Genomic DNA, 21,149 nt, shown 5'->3' on the forward strand with positions numbered 1-21,149 from the left:
TTTTGGATGTAGCTGTTAAGGATAAAGCCATGCAAGCAATTTTAAAGAAACATTTCAGGTATGGATTCTTTATACATAGTTGCATTAATCCAGCTTGGACCAATGTATCTTTGCATATCCCATACCTGGCCAATGCCCCTGGAAGCTGGAAGTCTCCAGGGGAAGTAGCTTAACATCACTGCCCCACCTCGCCCAATCAGAAAACACTTTACATTCATTCAGAAAATGTAAAGCATTCTCTCATTGGTGCCTGTGCCAAGCGACAGACTTCCTGTGTTCACAATGCAGAAGTGCATTCACTTGGTACAGGACCTGGAAGCAAGCAAAGATGACTGAAGTAGTGGTGTCTGCTCGGTATATACTTCAAGTGATTCTAAAAGCTTTTTTTTTTAAAAGAAAAAATAACAAACGTCTAAACTTACCTGCTGTGTGCAGTGGTTTTGCACAGAGCAGCCCGGATCCTCCTCTTCTTGTGTACCCCACTGGTGTTCCTGGCTCCTCCCTCCTGTTGGGTGCCCCCACAGCAAGCAGCTTGCTATGGGGGCACCCACTGCTCCATGTATCCTTTCACATATGGAGCCGCGGCTCGGCCCCCACTCTTTTCTCATTGGCTTCCTGGCTGTGATTGACAGCAGAGGGAGCCAATGGCTCCCTCTTCTGTCTCAGCCAATGAGGAGAGGGAGTCCTGGGATAGCCGAGACTCCAGTGCACATGGCTAGATCAAGAGGGGGCTTAGGTGAGTGTTGGGGGGGCTGGGAGGGATGCTGCACAGAAAAGGTTTTTACCTTTATGCATAGAATGCATGAAGGTAAAAAACCTTGAGCCTTTACAACCATTTTCAGTTACTTCCAGTTTCCAGGGGCATCGGCCAGGTATGATATATACAGTTACATTGGTCCAAGCTGGTATATAAAATAGTCACACCTGGAATTCTTCTTTAACTTTCCTAGCGGTCTGATTATGTCAATATTTCTGTGCTCAAAGCGGTACTTTTTTTTGCATGGAAATATGTTGTTTTTTTATTGTAGGCCTGTAATTCTTAGGAATAACTCACTGAAATCTGTCCGGACAAGAGTCTAGTAAACATACCGGGTATGATAAAATTTGAAACACGAAATCATAAATGATAATATAATAAATAATCATAAATAATAATATAATAATGAGTTTAATTCAATAATATAATCAAACCAAAAACACTGAAATTTGAAATAGAGCGCTGAGTTCAGTCTCAGAATTGTTTTCAGTGTCTGATGATGAATTTCCCACGAATCATTATCACTCAATTCTGAAAGTGGTTCTAATTTACTATCGCTGTTCTCTAGCTGGTCTAAAATTGGTTTTGACCTAAAGGGACGCTTTTTGGACACCATGGACATTTCTCAGTTTCCAGGCAGAAAGAACAGTAAAAATGCAGGCAGGGCACAGGACAAAGCAGTAGGGACAAAATGTATGTGAAATGGTTTGATACAGTAATGTTATACTATGAGATTTTAGTGTATTGAGTGAATGTCACTTTTTACATTTTTTAATTTCCTGCCGGTTCCGTTACCCGTATGTCCCGACGCTCGCAGGGACCGGAACCCGATAGATGGATGTTGGCATCGGCCGGAGGAGATGGCCGTGGACACTGCAAGGGGGACATTGCGGGAGTGCAGGACAAGGTAAGTGCTGGAGGGATCCCAGAGCAACGCTGCTGTATATTTCCGAGTGTAGCTCGGGGTTACGGCTTCTGGTACTGAAAGTTTACCCCGAGCTACACTCAGGAATACCGCCAGGGGGGTTAAGCCGCGTAGTGAAGCTACAAAAATCAACAGTGAAATTCCTATTGTGTAAACGATACAAGTAGCAAGTAGTAGCAATTAATGAAAACAAAGCATGTCCGATTGGCTGCACGCCAAACAAACCACTTTATTGAACCAAGATTAAACCAATCCAGACAGTGGAAATACAGTGGGGGACTGGCAGGTAAATGAGTTTGGTGCTAAAGACAGCGCTTATTACCCCATGAATATGCGCTGTCTTTAGTGTGAAAAGCATTTACCTGCCAGTCCCCCTTTGTGTTTCCACTGTCTATTGGTTTTATCCTGGTTCAATAGTGGATTGTTTGGAGTGCAGCCAATCGGACATCCTTTGTTCTCATCTATGCAGCACACGAGCTGGGCTAGCACCTACAGGAGGTGTTGTGCTTGGAGATTGGGAGTCTCCCTACCTTGAGCAGCGGTAAACATACAGTTGCAAGAAAAAGTATGTGAACCCCTTGGGATTACGTGGAGTTTTGCATGAATTGGGCATAAAATGTGCTCTGAACGTCATCTAAGTCACAACAATAGAAGAACACAGTCTGCTGAACATAATACTACACAAACATTAGATGTTGCCATGGTTTAATTGCACATAACATGTAAACATTCACAGTGCAGGGAGGAAAAAGTATGTGAACCTTTGGACTTAATAACTTGTTGACCCTCCTTTGGCAGCAATAACCTCAACCAAACATTTCCTGTAGTTGCAGATCAGACTTGCACAACGATCTGGAGTAATTTTGGACCACTCCTCTTCACAAAACTGTTTCAGTGTAGCAATATTCTTGGGATGTCTGGTGTGAATCGCTCTCTTAAGGTCATGCCACAGCATTTCAATCGGGTTGAGGTCAGGACTCTGACTGGGCCACTTCAGAAGGCATATTCTGTGCTGTTGCAGCCATTGTTTTGTTGAATTACTTGTATGCTTTGGGTCATTGTCCTGTTGCATCACCCATCCTCCGCGGAGCTTCAGTTGGCAGACAGATGGTCGTACGTTTTCCTGCAAAATGTCTTGATAAACTCTGGAATTCATTTTCCCATCAATGACAACAATCCGTCCAGGCCCTGAGGCAGCAAAGCAGCCCCAAACCATGATGCTCCCTCCGCCATGTTTTACAGTGGGGATGAGGTTTTGATGTTGGTGTGCTGTGCCTTTTTTTCTCCACACATAGTGTTGTGTGTTCATCCCAAACAACTCAATCTTGGTTTCATCTGTCCACAGTATATTTTGCCAGTAGTGCTGTGGAACATCCAGGTGCTCTTTTGCAAACTTCAAACGTGCTGCAATATTCTTTTTGGACAGCAATGGCTTCCTCCGTGGTGTCCTCCCATGTACTCCATTCTTGTTTAATGTTTTCCTTATTGTAGATGTGTCAACAAAAATGTTAGCATGTGCCAGAGATTTCTGTAGGTCTTTAGCTGACACTCTGGGATTCTTCTTTACCTCATGCAGCATTCTGCGCTGTGCTCTTGCAGTCATTTTTACAGGACGACCACGCCTAGGGAGAGTAGCAACACTGCTAAACGTTCTCCATTTGTAGACAGTCTGTCTTACCGTGGACACATGAACATCGAGGCTTTTGGAGATACTTTTGTAACCCTTTCCAGCTTCATGCAAGTCAACAATTCTTGATCGTAGGTCTTCTGAGAGCTCTTTTCTGCGAGGCATGATTCACATCAGACAGTGCTTCTTGAAACCAGTAAACCCGTTCAGAGCACATTTCATGCCAAATTCATGCAAAACTCCACGTAATCCCAAGGGGTTCACATACTTTTTCTTGCAACTGTATATAGCAGCAATTAATCTTGCAGTATTACACAACTAGTATGGCAAACATTGCTACTACATGCAACTTGTCCACGTTACAGCACTGGGAGCCGTGTGTTCCACCTGCTTAGCGGACAGCTCTTAGGGCTCATTTGCCTGTGATAAAAAAAGTAATCATATTATATGACTGAACTTATTCTGGAGATCTAAGGATGGCAGGTTGGGTATTCGTCGATTCTTTTTTTAACTTATTATATGTATAACACCGAGTTCAACTTCATCAAAAGCATTTTTTTTTTTTTTTTTATAAAAAAGATAGGAAATGTTTGTAATGACTAATGCTAATAAAATCACGTATAAATCCTGTTGGATTTCCTAAATGATTTTCTGTTAAAGGTTGAAACTGAACTCCGTGCAAACAGACGAAATACATACAATAGATGAGAGCTGTTTTTCCTGCTAAAGGATTTTACTTTTGTTCATCCAGTCTTGAAATTTGCATAGCACTGCTACAAAGCACAGCACTGTCTAGCAGGCAAGTGGGCCCGATTGTCTGCTTTTGTCTGCTGCAGGTACTCTTTTACTTACAGCATGGGTGCTCAACCTGTGGCCCTCCAGCTGTTGCAAAATTACAAGTCCCATCATGCCTCTGCCTTTGGGTGTCATGCTTGTAACTATCAATCTTGCAATGCTGCATGGGATTTGTAGTTTGGCAACAGCTGGAGGGCCGTCAGTTTGACACCCATCACTTACAGCATGGGTGCTCAACCTGTGGCCCTCCGGCTGTTGCAGAACTACAAGTACCATCATGACTCTGCCTTTGGGAGTCATGCTTGTACCTGTCAGCCTTGCAATGCCTAATGGGACTTGTAGTTCTGCAGCAGCTGGTTGAGCACCCATGACTTACAGGTTCCCTTAACACATGCAGCCTGCGACTGGACAGTGAAAATAGAAGCAGAACACCTGCATGCTCCTTGCACTGCTGGAACCCTGATTGGCTCCTTGTGCTGTTTCTCCTTCACTTTCTCTAGGCTCTGCTGTACAGACTGTTCAGGAGGCTGCAAAAGATTGATATCAAGTCAAATTCAAATACTAAAGTTGGAAGAAAAGGCTAACTCTAACCTATCTATCCTGCATATTCTGTATTAGATAAGATCTGTGTACATACCTATGTTTAATCTGGACTGACCAGAGGCTCCTGCAGGGGAGAGGAAGGAGGGCCAACATTCAGGGGTGTATTTACCACAAGGCAAACAAGGCATTTGCCTAGGGCAGCGTTTTTCAGGGGGGCAGCACCGCTCCCCAGAAGAAGAGACAGAAGAAGGGACACACGCGGCATGGGGACCAGGTGGGATCCGGGAGAGGCTGCGGGCTGCTTGACAGTGTATGCAGAGCCTGACTCGCATTCCAGGGGATGTCTGGAGCTGTGAAGGTGAGTGTTTTCTCTCTTTCGCTGGTGGGGGGTGGGATGGCCTGTGTATGGAGGGTGGTGGTAGTGGAAGGCTTTCTCGGGTAGGGGGGTGGTATTGGTTGGTGTTAGGCTCTCTGGGGGGGGCGATTTTTGTGTTGCCTAGGGCAGCACAAAACCTAAATACACCAGTTCCAACATTGGCTGGGCCACGGGAACCTATGGGTGATTTTATGGCTCCAGGAATTCCCAGCCATTGTCTAGTGCTCCCTTACACAAGGAAGCCAGACCGGACTGGACTAAAGGTAAGTACACAGATCTTTTTCATAAAGGGTGTGCAGTTAGGCTTTACTACCACATTGAAGAGGAACTTCAGTCCTGTTTAAAAAAAAATTACAAGTTAGCAGCTACAAATACTGTAGCTGCTGACTTTTAACAAAGCCCAGGAGTCCAGAGCTGTTTTAACTAGAGCCAATTCTTCACTGGGCTTCGGTTTCCTGGTGCCACCATCTTGGAAGTTGGAGTCAGTTGTGATTTCCTGATGTCTCACAGCCAACTCTCCACTGCATATGTGTAAGATCACATGGTGCTGTCAGACTGGTCCTGCAGCCTCCTGGGACATGTAATGTGTCCCTGGGGGTGGCAGGCAGGGTTGGGCCAAGCTGACATAGTTCTTGCCTACACAAACATTGTGGAAGTTGGAGCAGGTCACAAAAACTACCCACTCCCAGAAACAAAACAACACACCAACTTTGTTAGGGTGGGGGAGGGGGGATTAGTACTGTCACCCTTACGTGATGTCCACTTTAAACTACTTTCATTTAAAAATACATTTAATGATGCGTTACTGATTGCAGAGCTGCATTAATTTGTTCATTCACAGATCCCAATTTAAAAATATGATATCGTCTGCTGGGGAGGGGAACCCCCACCCTCTGTCATAGGGAAGGGGGGTGGTGGGTGGAGTTTGCTGAACATGTTACACCTTAAATACGGGTGTAACATGTAACAGGTTCTGAAGGTTAATTTATCCTTTAAGAATAAATGGGATTTTTAGGAAAGCAAGTGAAGGGAAATCTCCGGCACAGACAGAACATTTGCCCCTTCCCCACACTATCCAAGACAAATTTTGACTTTATTTTATCCTGCAGAAAGGTAAGTGCAATGTGTTAAAGCGTATAGAAATCTAAAAATAAAATGTAAGTTTAGTGCTTACCCTAAAGGATCCGCTTGATGTGTTGGGTCCCCTGTTCCTGTGCCTATGACACTGCTTATGACACCCCAGGCTGAGTGGAGAATATTTACTGAACGTATCTGTATATACTCCCCAATAACTCAAGGTGCATAGACACCAGGAATGACAGAGCAATTGGTAAAATAATAGCAAATACTATATTGCAACACAGTAAATTAAGCAAGAAATATACTGTATAAATCAGCAGTAAGATAATTATAGAATCACACTGCATGGTTAAACAGTAGAAAAATATACTATAGCAATAAGAGTAATATGTTGCAGAAACACTGATTGTTATAAAGCACAACCCCTCCTGAGGCCTATATATATATATAGCTCTATCCTCTTGAGGATTGCTGGATTTTTACTGGGTCCCCCTAAGCACTGCACAGCCAGGTAACATGAATTTTCCACACTTTCTCCCAGAGTCAGTAAAACAGTCCTTGAGCTTGTTTTTGTTGTTTTTATTAGGGGTTAACAACTTGGATGAGGTCTAGGGGTACATGGGATGACCAAGGAACTGTACAACTTTAGGATAACGTCTTGGCAAACACTGTTCAAAATGTGGACCAAAAATCAGCAACAGCCTCTTAAAGGAGCACTGAGTCCTCTTTGGTGTACTTCCTCAGACCCTAGATGAAACTCTCCTCATCCACCTGAACACAACACATACTCCTGCTGCACAGCTCTTTCACATTTAAGGGTTGCTCTTAGCCACCATGCCCGGCCTCCTGCCTGGGGATTGGCCAAGTTCCCATAAACATGAAAATCTAGGCCTCCTCCGCCCCTCTTCTAGAAAGTTCCTCCAGTTTCTAGAAGGGTGGAAGGGCTCCAGAAGCCCTGACTCGTAGAGCCTCTCAGCCCGTACTGAAGTAACCTCACTGTTCCTGTAATTCTTGCAGATAACTCTGCCCCTCCTTCATCAAGGTGCAATGAAGGGCTGGCCAGTGGCCTCTCACCACTCTGTGTCTGCAGGGGATCTCTGTGATGGACTTCTGACACCCCGATTGGGTGTCTCCACCAAGAAGCTGTTTCCCAAGCTCTGGAACACAAGGCAAGCGACTCTAGCTGTAGCTACCTCAAAGAACTAGACAGCACCAGTTTTTGGAGAAAACAAGAAAAACTACTTTATTAGAGAAACTGAATTTATACAGAAAAAGAGCTAGACACATTATCATAAACAATGCCCAGACAGTCCGGCCCCCACATAGGAATACCTTATACCAGTGGTCCCTAAATGGTGGACCGTGGTCCAGAACTGGACCGAGGGACAGTCCTGTCCGGACCGCAGCCACACCACCGCCGCCGAGTGCCATCCCTCTGGGCTGCTGGGCTTAAGATGACAGGGCTGCACATCGGGAGGTAAGCGGCGGGGGCTAATACAGGCCGGGGCCGCTGCTCACCTCCGCTGTGCGGTTATACCTAAAGCAGGGCTGACAGGAGGAGCAGAAGTGATGGCTCCAGTGACAAGCAGGAAGCGTCAGTGTTTTGTTAAGGGGCACTGTGATGTAAAGTGGGGCAGTGATGTGAAGGGAAAAGAGGACACTGTGGGACTTCTTTAAAGAGGGGACTGTGATGTAGAGAGGACTTTAGGTACACTAAAGATCATAATGTACTGGGGGACTGTGATGTGTTATATCGCTAACGAGGTTCGGACCTCTGCTGGAAGGAAATTCTGCTGACCGGACCTCCGTAAATTTTAATTCAAGACCACTGCCTTATACCTAGGAAGCCATATGTTACAATGATAGTTCTTTTGAGTTGATCCCAAGGGAGTGGTGGCAAATAGGGGATACTATTCGATAGCTCTGGAACACCAGATGATATGGTCCAAAAAGTGACATGTTCTGTGGATGGGGCTGGAGTTAAAGGTACCTGGGTGCCGTTCGTAGAGTAACTGGTCAACAGTTCCATAGCCACGGTTACCAAGATATAACAAGAGATGCAATGCTGAAATTCTGAGGTTCCCAAGCAAGCTTCCTCTTAGTAACCACCCCAACCCATGTTTCACCAAAAGGAAAACATAGTCCCAAAAGAGTGACGTGGCAAGACAATGAGCCTTTGACTCCCTTTAAAGTTAGTTCCATGTGCATGTGGCTAGGACCCAGTGAAGTGCTGATAGAGTGCCCAGGCTAGATGGAAGTCTGGATGGGCATAAAAGTCAGCTAGTGACCAGCTCTTTTTTTGGATAACTGAAAAACACAATAAAACACAGAGTTTCCAGGCAGTGGTTCTCCTGCAGACCTAAGTCCGTGACAATCTCCTTCTGCTTCTGCACAGTGTCCTCAACGTTCTGCTATTCAATTGGGCATCAGGCTCCACCAGCATTCATGGCATCCTCTGATACTCCAGTATGGCTGCCACTGTGCCACTCTTTCACTCAGGTGCAGCAGTTCACTCCCAGCCTCATTGTCTGTGCAAAATGGCTCTCCTCTGACATGGTGGTCTCTGGCAGGTATAACAGTTCAGCACCTATCTAGGGACCCAAGGAGCACTGGCACTTAGTATATCTCCAGCCTCAGCACACCAGCTGCTTTCCTTTCCTCCTCAAAGTCTTTAGCAGTTCACATCCTCCGTGAACCCCCTAGTGGATGAAAGGTGGCCCAACTCTGGCTGCTGCATGCTCTACAATAGGAGTCTCTCCTGCTTCTGTGTAAAAGCCCCCTATGCAGCACAAACACAGAGTCCTTTTCATGTCAGAGCTGCAGACTAGGCTACATAAAACTGTATTTAGGGAGGAACAGCATTGTCACCCTAGGCTGCTTCCCTGATTTGATTTACTAACACCTTCCCCTCTCCTTGTTGCCATCACTCAGAGGATAGCTTGAAGGCCAAATAATATTGCTTCAGATTTCAGTCCAATGTGCAGTAAGTCGCAAGGGCACATCGGGGTCTATTTATAAATCATTCATAGATGAATGTCACACAAATTTGTGCATGTTGCACACATTTTGGCTGTAATTTCTGTATCAGATTATTTCCTATGATTTTCACCTCCATCTAGTGGCCAAAATGTATTTTAGTTTTCTAAAATACCTCAAAGAGAAAATATACTACATTTTGACCACAAGATGGAGTTGGTGATCTTAATTTATTACAGACATTACTGGCAAAATGAGTGCATCCTGCATTGATGTGTGACATTTCTCCAAGTAATGTTTTATAAATAGACTCCCTAAATTCTGTCAACATTATTATTATTATTATTATACAGGATTTATATAGCGCCAACAGTTTGCTCAGCACTTTACAATATAAAGGGAAACAATACAGCAACAATACAGTTCAATACAAGAGGGATAGGAGGGCCCTACTCCTTGGAGCTTACAATCTAGGAGACATATATTTTATCCTTACATACAGAAAATGCACTAGAAGCTATTGCTTCTACAAACAATTTTTTTTTTTTTTTTTTTTTTTTACCAATGAGCAGAATACATTTTGGCCTAAATTTATGAAGAAATTTGATTTTTTGATATGTTTTATAGCAGAAAAGTAAAACATATATTTTTTTTTAATTCTCAGTATTTTTTGTTTATATAATAAAAATAAACACCCGGTGAATATTAAATACCACCAAAAGAAAGCTCTATTTGTGTGAAACAATTATATAAATTTTATTTGGGTACAATGTTGCATGACCATACAATTGCCAGGTAAAGCAGCGCAGTGCCAAATAGCAAAAAATGCCCTAGTCATGAAGGAGGTAAAACCTTCTGGAGCTTAAGGGGTTAAACTTCTTCAGCTGTGCACATTGCTCTTGTCAATGGTGTCCTCGCCACAAACATTCTGTAGCCTTCTATGGATGTCAGACATCCTGCACCCCTCCTTTGTCAAGAACTCAGTGATGGCACTTTACTTCTGCTTGGAATTCATTATTTACCTGCAATGAAAAAAAAAGAAGAAAAGAGAAAAGGTACTATAGAGGAAGAGTTAATCTACCAAAATGTTAAATTTGATCAACCTATGTAAATTAATAAAAACATTATGCCCACTGTTCAGCACAGCCCTCATGTATATACAGTATATACACACACACAGCAGACTTAGAAGTTAGTTGTTAAATATGCAGTTTATTTACAAGGCACTAGATGGTGCATCTATGTTAGTAATTTGTATTGAAAAGAACAAAAAGGAGCCAATAATGTAAAAGGTTTAAAATAGTTTAAATTTAATAAATCTGTTACAAATGCACTCACAAGAATGTACTCGCACAAATCAGCATAGTAGTGTGTGAAACAGCAGAGCCTCCTTGCCCTGACCAGGGATGACATTGGTGAGCACTTTGGAGAACCCTATCCACTTGGGAGAGTAAGGAAAGGAAACCACACTGCAGGGTTAACAGCCACCTAATGAAATCTAGTGGATTCCACCCTCAGATATAAAGTCACTTGTGCTGCATGTGCAGGAACGAGTTTCAGGGAAACGCTCCCTTTCATCAGTCTGCCTATGAACTACCTGCTTATTTTTAAATTGCCACCTCTCTATGGGCAGTAAAAAAGTAAAAGTAAGTATTAAACCACCATATTGGACTTACTGATCAATACTAAGAAATAGAATACATCTAAGTACTGATATGTTTGGTAAACTTGGAATCAGTATCTCAGGTAAGTATTATCCCCGATTAATGCCACATTGTAAAAAGCTCATATACAGAAATAAAGATACAAACCTACTGGAGCACAGTACCATCTGGATAGACATATATTAAATAAACATGGGATTGGCATCTCCCAAATGTTGGTACACAGGCACAAATTATTTTGGAGGACCGCCTCAGGGTTGGCATAAAGGGGGACCCTCTGTTCAAATACACAAATGATTTATAGTTGGATGAAATACAAGGGTTAGACAAAAACATGGAAACACTACATAACTTGCAATTGTAAAAGTGATGACATGTTTCATGTTGAAAGCTGAAGTTATGTAACATTTTTTTTCTTCAGCTGTGTGATGAGACATCTAGCTAACAGAGCTCAATCTCAGTCTTCATGGGACTGAGATTGAGCTCTGCAGTTATTTTTGCAGCAGTTGTTCTCTTATTCTGGGTCACAATTTTATGCAATGTTCTTTTGTATCTTCTGGTCAGTTGACCATGTGGACCATGCTTATATCAGACAATGTTTTCCCAGAAACTGTTTATGCCATCATATCCACTGATACAATTTATTGTTATATCTTTATTTAGAGTGTTGACGCTGCAAGTTTTGGGTGTGCATTTACGTTATATGGTGGATGAGATGTGGGGGCTGAGTTAACAAAGGAGTTGAGAATCTTTAGGAAACTGAGAACGCAAATTCATAATTATATATTTCACTTGCATATTATTATACAGGATTTATAAACATGATTTAATATGCATGATTTGGTATTCAAAGTCAAAAGTAATTTACTTTAAATGACCCTGTTAGGTCTTTAAATAAATTATGTTATTAGGCCACTACGAGACCTCTCTGATGGCTCGTGTGTCCAAATTTCCCTTTTTTCCAACACTACAGCCTTTGTCAGTATCTTTCAGATGGGTGTTGGACACAGATTTTCATAGGTTATCAAAATGTGGACAAAATCATTACCCAAGCCCAATAACCCTGTATTCGGCAGCTCACCACAAAGGACATTCACCCGAGCTAAGAAATCTAAGAGTAATATGTCAAAGAGAGCACCAAAGTCCAGTCCAGATACTTTTTTGTCCAATTGGTTACAACAAGCAAGCCACAAGACATCCAATATATTTCAGAGGGGACTCAATCACCCTTCATCAGGGTTTGTTGAAATGGCAGAATGTTAAATTGAGTAAGCAGGCTGATCTACACGCAGAGGATGATATAGACAACAGTCAGTGCTGGTATTCACAGTGGAATTAGCAAAGCTGTCTGTCAGTATCTTAGGCTTTCGACACTTACAGCTGTGTTAGATTTCTGTGATGTCCACTGCACACCATGGTTTCTTTCCCTGACCTCCTACATCACTGCAGTCTTGTAATGCCATGGGGGTCTGAGGAAAGTCCAACAGTGCTTGGAAGGGCATACAGGCATCTGAAATTTTTGGAAGTGTTGAATGCAGAAGACACTGACAAAGGCTGCATAAAAGGTAAGTAAGACACACAGGCCACCAGATAGGTGATTATAAGGCTACATTGTCATGGGCAGTCAGGGGCGCATAGTTTACTGCGTTCAGCAGGGGGGCTAAGCACTGCCTCTGGGCACAGCCACTCTCTGTACTATAGCTGCATACAAATGGTCACATGTGAACAGCACCAGCAATTGCTTTGTACAGGGTACAGGATCTGCTGTGCTGGCAGTGTTTAGAACCACCAGAAAGAATCTACTGATTCTCACTGGTGGCCACCCCTGACCATGTAGCCTAGTAGCCCCTGTCTTTCAGAACATGACATTTTAAATTCTCTAGAGACCTGACAGGGAGTAAAATTAGTGAATACAGTACATTTTTTTTTATTACAGATGTTTATATAGTGCCGTAAATTTACACAGCCCTTTACATATATTATACATTCACATCAGTCCCTGCCCTCAAGGAGCTTACAATCTAAGGTCCCTAATGAACATTCATACATACTAGGGCCAATTTACCTAACAGCGTGTCTTTGGAAAGTGGGAGGAAACTGGGATACCCAGAGGAAACCCATGCAGACCGAGGGAGAACATGCAAACTCTGTGCAGGTAGTTCCATGGTTGGGATCTGAACTAGCGACCCTAGTGCCGCTAAGTAGACGTGCTAGCCACTTAGCCATTGTGCTGCTCTGTTGAGTTAAATGATCACTTTTACATATTAACAGCCAAACATCTACAACAAAAGGATAAACTCTTTATGGAAGCATTCCATTCAAAAGCTGATTTTTGAGCATGCATTTATTTTACTGAAAATATAAATGTTAATAATATATTTTTACAATTTATAGACCCGTATTGAGATACAAGGATGCCAACACTTCCCTTTTAGAAACAGTGACATATTCGCTCATAAACAGTATGTCCTCCATGTAGAGTGACTGAATGGTGTGGAATCCCAGTCTGCATACTGGCATCATTTAAAGTTTAATGTTACAGCTGGATACACATGAAAGATCTCAGCTCAGCCAGCAAACGCATTACATTCTGTCCAGTACAAAGTCATACAGGCAATCAAATCACTATTTCTCTTTTAATCTAATACGTTGTTTTCCACCTCTTGGTCTCAGTAACCACTAAAAGGTCAAATTTTACAGATTTCCAGGTAGTGCCACAACTAGAAGCATTAATAACTTATGTTTTACATGAACCACACTTCATTTATAATTTTACAAAGAGATCTGACAAACACTGTCAGGGGTACTTAAAGCAGAACAAAACTATTTCAATCAACATTATCCATTTTTTATTCCTATGCTGCTGATTGCATTACTGAATAGATTTATTTTCTATTATTTATTTATTACAGGTACTTATATAGCGCTGTCAATTTACACAGCACATTACATATATATTGTACATTCACATCAGTCCCTAACCCTCAAGGGGTGTACAATCTAAGGTCCCTAACTTACATTCATACATACACATACCAGGGCCAATTTAGACAGGAGCCAATTCACCTACCAGCATGTCTTTGGAGTGTGGGAGGAAACCCACGCAGGCACAGGGAGAACTGGCAAACTCCAAGCAGGTGGTGCTGTGGTTGGGATTTGAACCAATGACCCTACTACTGCCAGAATAGGATAGAAACATATTACTTGTAATATATTTCCTTGGTTTAAACTTTTTTTTTTTACATTTCTTTAGGTGCTTCCTGGTTTCTGTCCTATGCCAAAATTATGGCATATATCCCATGAGTCTTCATGGGAATTGATTTTTTTATCTGGAGGAGGGCTTTCTCAGCTAAGCACATCCTCCTGTCTGCATGACTAGCCTAAGGGCAGATGGATTCTAGGAAATAAATGCTACATGATTTATCTGCCCTTACTCAAGAAGTCCATGGCTAGAAATGCTAAGGGAGTTTTTTTCAAAGTGATTTCTCAACAAAATAAAGCATGGAGACATGGATGGATGAATGGGGGAGTTTGCTTTGAATATTAAAAATGAATTAAAAATAATTTTCAGTTTTGGTGCTCAGATACAATATAATTCTGCTTTAAAGTCCCGTTCAAGCAATCTGTATATACTGTAGCCAGCAATGGTCACGTAGGATAAGCATTACCAGGTGAAAAAAAGACAGTGCTCTGGTCTATCAAAAGTATATCAAATTGGACACAGAGGTATTGAAGCATGCTTTTATAAAGTGTATCTAAACCCTAACATTGACTCTAATTTTTTCCTTTTGATCTGGTAAATCTACCATTGGAAATATTTTGTTATATCTTTTTGATAAGTGAACAAAAAAACTGTTGATCTTTTCAGAAATTCACACTTGTCCTGTACCCTCTACACACTTTCTGTGTTGTCTCAATCAGTCCTCTTAGCTAGTTTTTATCGCGGACTACAGAATGGTTAGCCTTTATGCTCTAGAGATCTGAGTGTGGGGGGATGGTTCAGTAGTTTAGCAAAAGACAGCTGGGAGGGGGGGGGGGCAGACAACACTCAGTCCACAAAAATGTTCTGTGTTGTTAGCCTGAAACAGGTTTTAAGAGCCAAGTGAATGTCTGGGAGATCAATGGGTATTTTTTTGGAGCTTTCAAGTCTAAAACACAAGGAGACGTGCATGTATTGGAGAGATGTACTGCATGGTTTGTTTTTTTATTTTAACTTGACATATGGTTCAAATTTCTATTCCCAAAAGTAATTTGTTAGCTGTGGATGCAATGTAAAAAAACTAAACAGAGAGTTAAGCAAATATTGGTTCCAGTATACACTGACACACTGATACACTGACTACGCGCTAAGCTAAACCTCTCATATGTAGGCATGATACTCCCAAACAATATAAATTTACTAAATTGATAAGATCAAGTTTTCTGAAAAAAAAAATGTCTGAACCTATGAGGGTTGATTTGGTAAAGGCAAAAATGCTGTTAACTTTGAAAATGCTGTTAACTTTGAAAAGGAAATTTCACTTTTCAAGGGAATTTTCCCCAGAGCTTATTACATGTAGCGAAATTTCACTTTACAAAGAATACCCAATCACACGCAAGGAAAATGAAAAAATAGAAAACAGCATTTTTGCTTGCCCATGATTGGATGATGGAAGTCAGCAGAGCTTGACCACTTAAAGAATAAATGTAGCCAAAATCAAAAAGAGAAAAATCAGCACAAGAAATACAACTTACAGTTAGTAGGATGTGTCCCTTATGTTGATTCCTCTCCTGTTCATAGAAATGCTGCCCTGTCCCTGCCCCACTCCATCCCGCCGCCTCAATCTTCCAGTGCTACGGAGAGTTATTATAAATAATAGGCTGTCACAGGCTTTCATCAAGAGAAGCCCACCATTGCTCACCCTTTCTGCCCCACTGCGCCATTCATAATAGCTGTGCTATGACTTCTATGATTGGCACAGGATCTCTGAATGGAGGGTGTAGCTAATAATCATCCACCTGTTGTCCATTTAGAGATCCTGTTCCATTCATAGAAGTTGTAGTATGGGCTGTAATAATGGTGCAGTGGAGTGAAAGATCTGTTTGCCTTTAGTAATTCAACCCCTAAGTATCTGCTGTGGCATCTATAAAACCAGATATGAATGTGTAATAAAACACCATTACCAAATAATAGTGAATTCTGCCATAGTCATGCAGTAATAGCAGCTGCCCCTATAAAGTGAATGGACACTCAATATAACAAATCGTGAATAGATAGGCGCTTGCTCAATACAATAAATATACTATCATATACTTGCGAAGTGCTCTCCCAACACCATGTGTAACTAATACAGGGTATAGTAAAGTCCAAAAATTTATATGAACGAGAGCCCCATATGAGGATATCACATAATTCCAATAGATTCTTGTCCACCACGTGTGAGTAATAGATGAATTTCTCACTCACCAGAAGGTGTTGACCCCCATTTGGGTGGTCAAACAACGCTAGGTAAGCGAATGATGTGTAGATTCCCAGCTGTAGGCTCTCATGGGATGATTCTTCAAGTGCTCTTTCTATTAATGGCTTTCCAGAAAGCAGAAGGTATTGACCCCCGTTTGGGTGGTCAAATAACGCTAGGTAATCGAATGATGTGTATATTCCCAGATGTAGGCTCTCATGGGATGATTCTCCAAGCACCCCTTCTATTAATGGCTCTCCAAAAAGCTCAGCCAAAATGAATTTACATAAAATTGCTCTAAGTGTAATATTTATTAAGAACCATGGTTCAAATAATGGATAAAAATGCACACACATATTCAGGTGCCCAAACCCCAGCACCAGTCTGTGCAGCCAGTAAATTTGTAACAAGCTCACTGAGATAAGCCGGCGTGCGCTCCAAGTCCCGCTGTTAGTGGGTCAGACGTGACATCATGGGCACCCAGAAGTGACGGGATCACGCTTCTATGTATGTTTCACCTGGCAGCATTTTCAGGAAGACGTCTTCAGGAGGATTGCTTTGTGTGTTTGTATCTACATATACAGTACAGTTCTGGTTGGTGTTGTTGCACATATAATTGAAGTGGTTCTAAAAGCAGAAGCCTTTTTTACTTTAACGAATTATCTGCATTAAAGTAAAAATCCTTCTGCATGAAGATCCCCCCTCAGCCCCCCAAATAGCCAAAATCTTTTGCTGCTGTCAATCACAGCCAGCGAGGAGAGAGAGGGGACCATCAATGGACACACAGAGCCGGAGCAAGCCTAGGGGGGCACTCAGCAGAGGGGAGGAGCCAGGACATCCTGGACTCAAGAAGAGGAGGATCGAGACATCTCTGTACAAAACCTCTGCACACAGCAGGTAAGTATAACATGTTTATTATTATTTTTTTAAAATAAAAATTGTGCCTTTAGAATCAGTTTACCACTTGACCAGGGCATTATTTGCAATTCAGCACTTTGCTACTTTAACTGGCAAATGCTCAGGTATGCAACACTGTACCTAAACAAAATGTATGTCATTTTGTTCATACAAATAGAGCCTTTTTGGTGGTATTTAATCACCACTGGGTTTTTTTTTTTGCTACATAAATTAAGAAATACTGAAAATTTTGAAAAAAAAAAAAGTTTTTCTTAGTTTCTGTTATAAAAGTTTCAAACAAATAATCTTTCTTCTCAAACTCAGGCCAAAATGTATTATGCTACATTTCTTTGGTAAAAATTACCCAAATCAGTGTATATTATTTAATCTGTGTGAAAGGTATAGCATTAAACTATAGTATATATATATACATTTGCAAGAAAAAGTATGTGAACCCCTTGGGATTATGTGGAGTTTGCATGAATTGGGCATAAAATGTGCTCTGAATGTCATCTAAGTCACAACAATAGAAGAACACAGTCTGCTGAACATAATACTACACAAACATTAGATGTTGCCATGGTTTAATTGCACATAACATGTAAACATTCACAGTGCAGGGTGGAAAAAGTATGTGAGGCCCTAGCTTAATGACTTCTCCCAGAGCTAACTGGAGCCAGGAGTGAGCCAACCTTGACTCCAATCAGTGTGATGATATTGGATGTGTTGCTGACAGCTGTCCTGCCCTTAAAAAACACACACCTGTTTTGGGTTTACTGGTTTCAAGAAGCACTGTCTGATGTGAACCATGCCTTGCAGAACAGAGCTCTCAGAAGACCTATGATCAAGAATTGTTGACTTGCATGAAGCTGTAAAGGGTTACAAAAGTATCTCCAAAAGCCTTGATGTTCATGTGTCCACGGTAAGACAAACTGTCTACAAATGGAGAAAGTTTAGCACTGTTGCTACTCTCCCTAGGCTTGGTCGTCCTGTAAAAATGACTGCAAGAGCACAGCACAGAATGCTTCAAGAGGGAAAGAAGAATCCCAGAGTGTCAGCTAAAGACCTACAGAAATCTCTGGCACATGCTAACATTTTTGTTGACACATCTACAATAAGGAAAACATTAAACAAGCATGGAGTACATGGGAGGACACCACGGAGGAAGCCATTGCTATCCAAAGAGAATATTGCAGCACATTTGAAGTTTGCAAAAGGGCACCTGGATGTTCCACAGCACTACTGGCAAAATATACGGTGGACAGATGAAACCAAGATTGAGGTGTTTGGGAAGAACACACAACACTATGTGTGGAGAAAAAAAGGCACAGCACACCAACATCAAAACCTCATCCCCACTGTAAAACATGGCAGAGGAAGCCTCATGGTTTGGGGCTGCTTTGCTGCCTCAGGGCCTGGACGGATTGTTGTCATTGATGGGAAAATGAATTCCAGAGTTTATCAAGACATTTTGCAGGAAAACGTACGACCATCTGTCCGCCAACTGAAGCTCCGCAGAGGATGGGTGATGCAACAGGACAATGACCCAAAGCATACAAGTAATTCAACAAAACAATGGCTGCAACAGCACAGAATACGCCTTCTGGAGTGGCCCAGTCAGAGTCCTGACCTCAACCCGATTGAAATGCTGTGGCATGACCTTAAGAGAGCGATTCACACCAGACATCCCAAGAATATTGCTACACTGAAACAGTTTTGTGAAGAGGAGTGGTCCAAAATTACTCCAGATCGTTGTGCAGGTCTGATCTGCAACTACAGGAAACGTTTGGTTGAGGTTATTGCTGCTAAAGGAGGGTCAACCAGTTATTAAGTCCAAAGGTTCACATACTTTTTCCTCCCTGCACTGTGAATGTTTACATGTTATGTGCAATTAAACCATGGCAACATCTAATGTTTGTGTAGTATTATGCTCAGCAGACTGTGTTCTTCTATTGTTGTGACTTAGATGACTTTCAGAGCACATTTTATGCCCAATTCATGCAAAACTCCACATAATCCCAAGGGGTTCACATACTTTTTCTTGCAACTGTATATATATATATATATATATATATATATATATATATATATATATGTATGTTTGAAAATTGTTCAATCCTAATTTACTGACTGCCTTTTCTCTTCTCATTTCTTGAGGTCCTAATATGTCAGGACAGTACAAATACCCCAAAATGACCCCTTTTTTAAAATGTTAAGGTGGGGAAGCTGTATTTGTTTTCCAATATACTCCCCTGCTACATTTATACACTTATTCCAGCATTTAACTAATGCCTGGAAAGCTTTGGCATAGAAAGATTTGTCAGTACACCTGAACCTTTCTAGGACAGCCTGCTTCACTTCCACATCAGTACTGAAATGCTGACCTCCGAAGAACACTTTTAGGGGTCCAAACAATTGGAAATCACTTGGAGAGTGGTCCGGGCTGTAAGGGGGATGTGGCAATACCTCCCAGTCGAGTTGCTGTAATGTGCGGTGAGCAGTATGAACTTGTGCGCTGTCCTGGAGAAACAGGATGCCCTTAATGATCAAATCAGGCCATTTTTTCCACAGACACGTACACATGTGCCAGTCAAAAGCAGAATGCTGTCTTGCTACTCAGCGTGCACTAACTTTTTTAAAATGCAAATGTTCATGAATGATTGTGTTCACCAGTCTCATAAAAAGATTTGTCTCTTTTGCGTCAGGTTATGTGTCAGTTATCCAGGATCAGGCATTCCACACGATGAATGTTCACAGTAATGACTCTTGTGGGCTGGGAACCACCACGGCTGGGATCATCACTGACAGACATACGGACATCTTTGAAACATTTATGCCATTCTCATGTCCTACTGTGGCTGAGTGTCTCATCACCATACTGCTTGAAGTCTTCTGCAGATATCCACAGGGTTTTCACCTTCGTTCACAAGAAACTTCATCACCACACGCTATTTCATACATGCACTAACACTGTCTGCCATCTTGATTAACGGTCTCTGGACTGGCCCATGACATGTGTACCGCCTATCAGTAACAGGACACCCTTACCACTTACTACTGTGTGTAGTACCTCCACGCTAGCATCCCTTTTTATACCTGGCAAATTAAAAGTCCCGGTTTGACTTGAACACCCCTCGTATTTAGAGGCATGGCAAGTTTTTTGAACTTGAAATTTTTTGTCATGATTTTTTGGAAAAGGGAGAAATTAAATAAAATTAATTCTTTCCCATCATGATTCCTTATATGGGAACTAACTCCACCCATTTCATCACTAGAGGAAGATTTTCTCTAAAAGGGCCTGACACCCAATTACCACTTTCTCTATGCCAGTCTATATTAGGAGCAGAGCCATTTAGTGGCCAGCAAGCTAACTGCACCTGCTAAAAAGTGCATGTTATCACTGATTTTGTGAGTATTTGTAGTTCACATATTGGTTTGATGCACTGTTTATTTATATGGTTTATATGTTTGATTATTTTAATTGTTTGATTATTAGCAATACTCATTTAAGTTAATCAACACGGCACTGATACACATATATTTAGCAATCTTTGATATGACTGAGATCAAGTGGGAATGGGTTATGCTGGAGGTAATGGGTTCAGTATGCAGCAGACCAGAGATTTTAGTGTTCATATATATTACAACTTCGAAAACTAAAATGACAATATAAAAGCTAACATATGTTTAGTATTTTACAAGCATAGGAAGCAAGAGGGATGCTGCTAGACTCTTTAGTATCTGTGCATATGTTGGACACATGCAGTCATCTAAAAATGAAAAACGCAAGGTCTTGTTAATGCAAGGTGATTACATCAGTGCAAAAGCACATATTCTCCAGGGTCTTTGCTTTCAGATCAAATATACAATGCTGTGAAAAAGTATTTGCCCCTTCACACTTGGGCTATGCAACAGGGGGCAATTAGTTTTTCACAGGCCAGGCAAGTTTGGACAGCTTTTTTCCCTTAATAAATAAAATCATATTTTGAAAAATGCATTTTGTATTTACTTGGGTTACCTTTGTGTAATAATACATTTTGCATGATGATCTGAATCATTTAAGTATTACAA

General features: G+C 41.5%; 1 long non-coding RNA gene across 1 annotated transcript in view; it reads right to left on the reverse strand.

Moving 5' to 3' along the window:
- Positions 1-9,810: 9,810 nt before the first annotated feature.
- LOC149462422 (uncharacterized) overlaps positions 9,811-21,149 on the reverse strand; it is a 98,327-nt gene continuing 86,988 nt past the window's right edge. The window contains exon 2 of the long non-coding RNA XR_016312657.1: positions 9,811-10,101. This is a non-coding gene — a long non-coding RNA (uncharacterized LOC149462422). The remainder of the gene's footprint in view (positions 10,102-21,149) is intronic.

This window comes from Staurois parvus, unplaced genomic scaffold (genome assembly GCF_062004578.1).
Source record: "Staurois parvus isolate SC_StPar_1 unplaced genomic scaffold, SC_StPar_1.0 ptg000175l, whole genome shotgun sequence".
NCBI lineage: Eukaryota > Metazoa > Chordata > Amphibia > Anura > Ranidae > Staurois > Staurois parvus.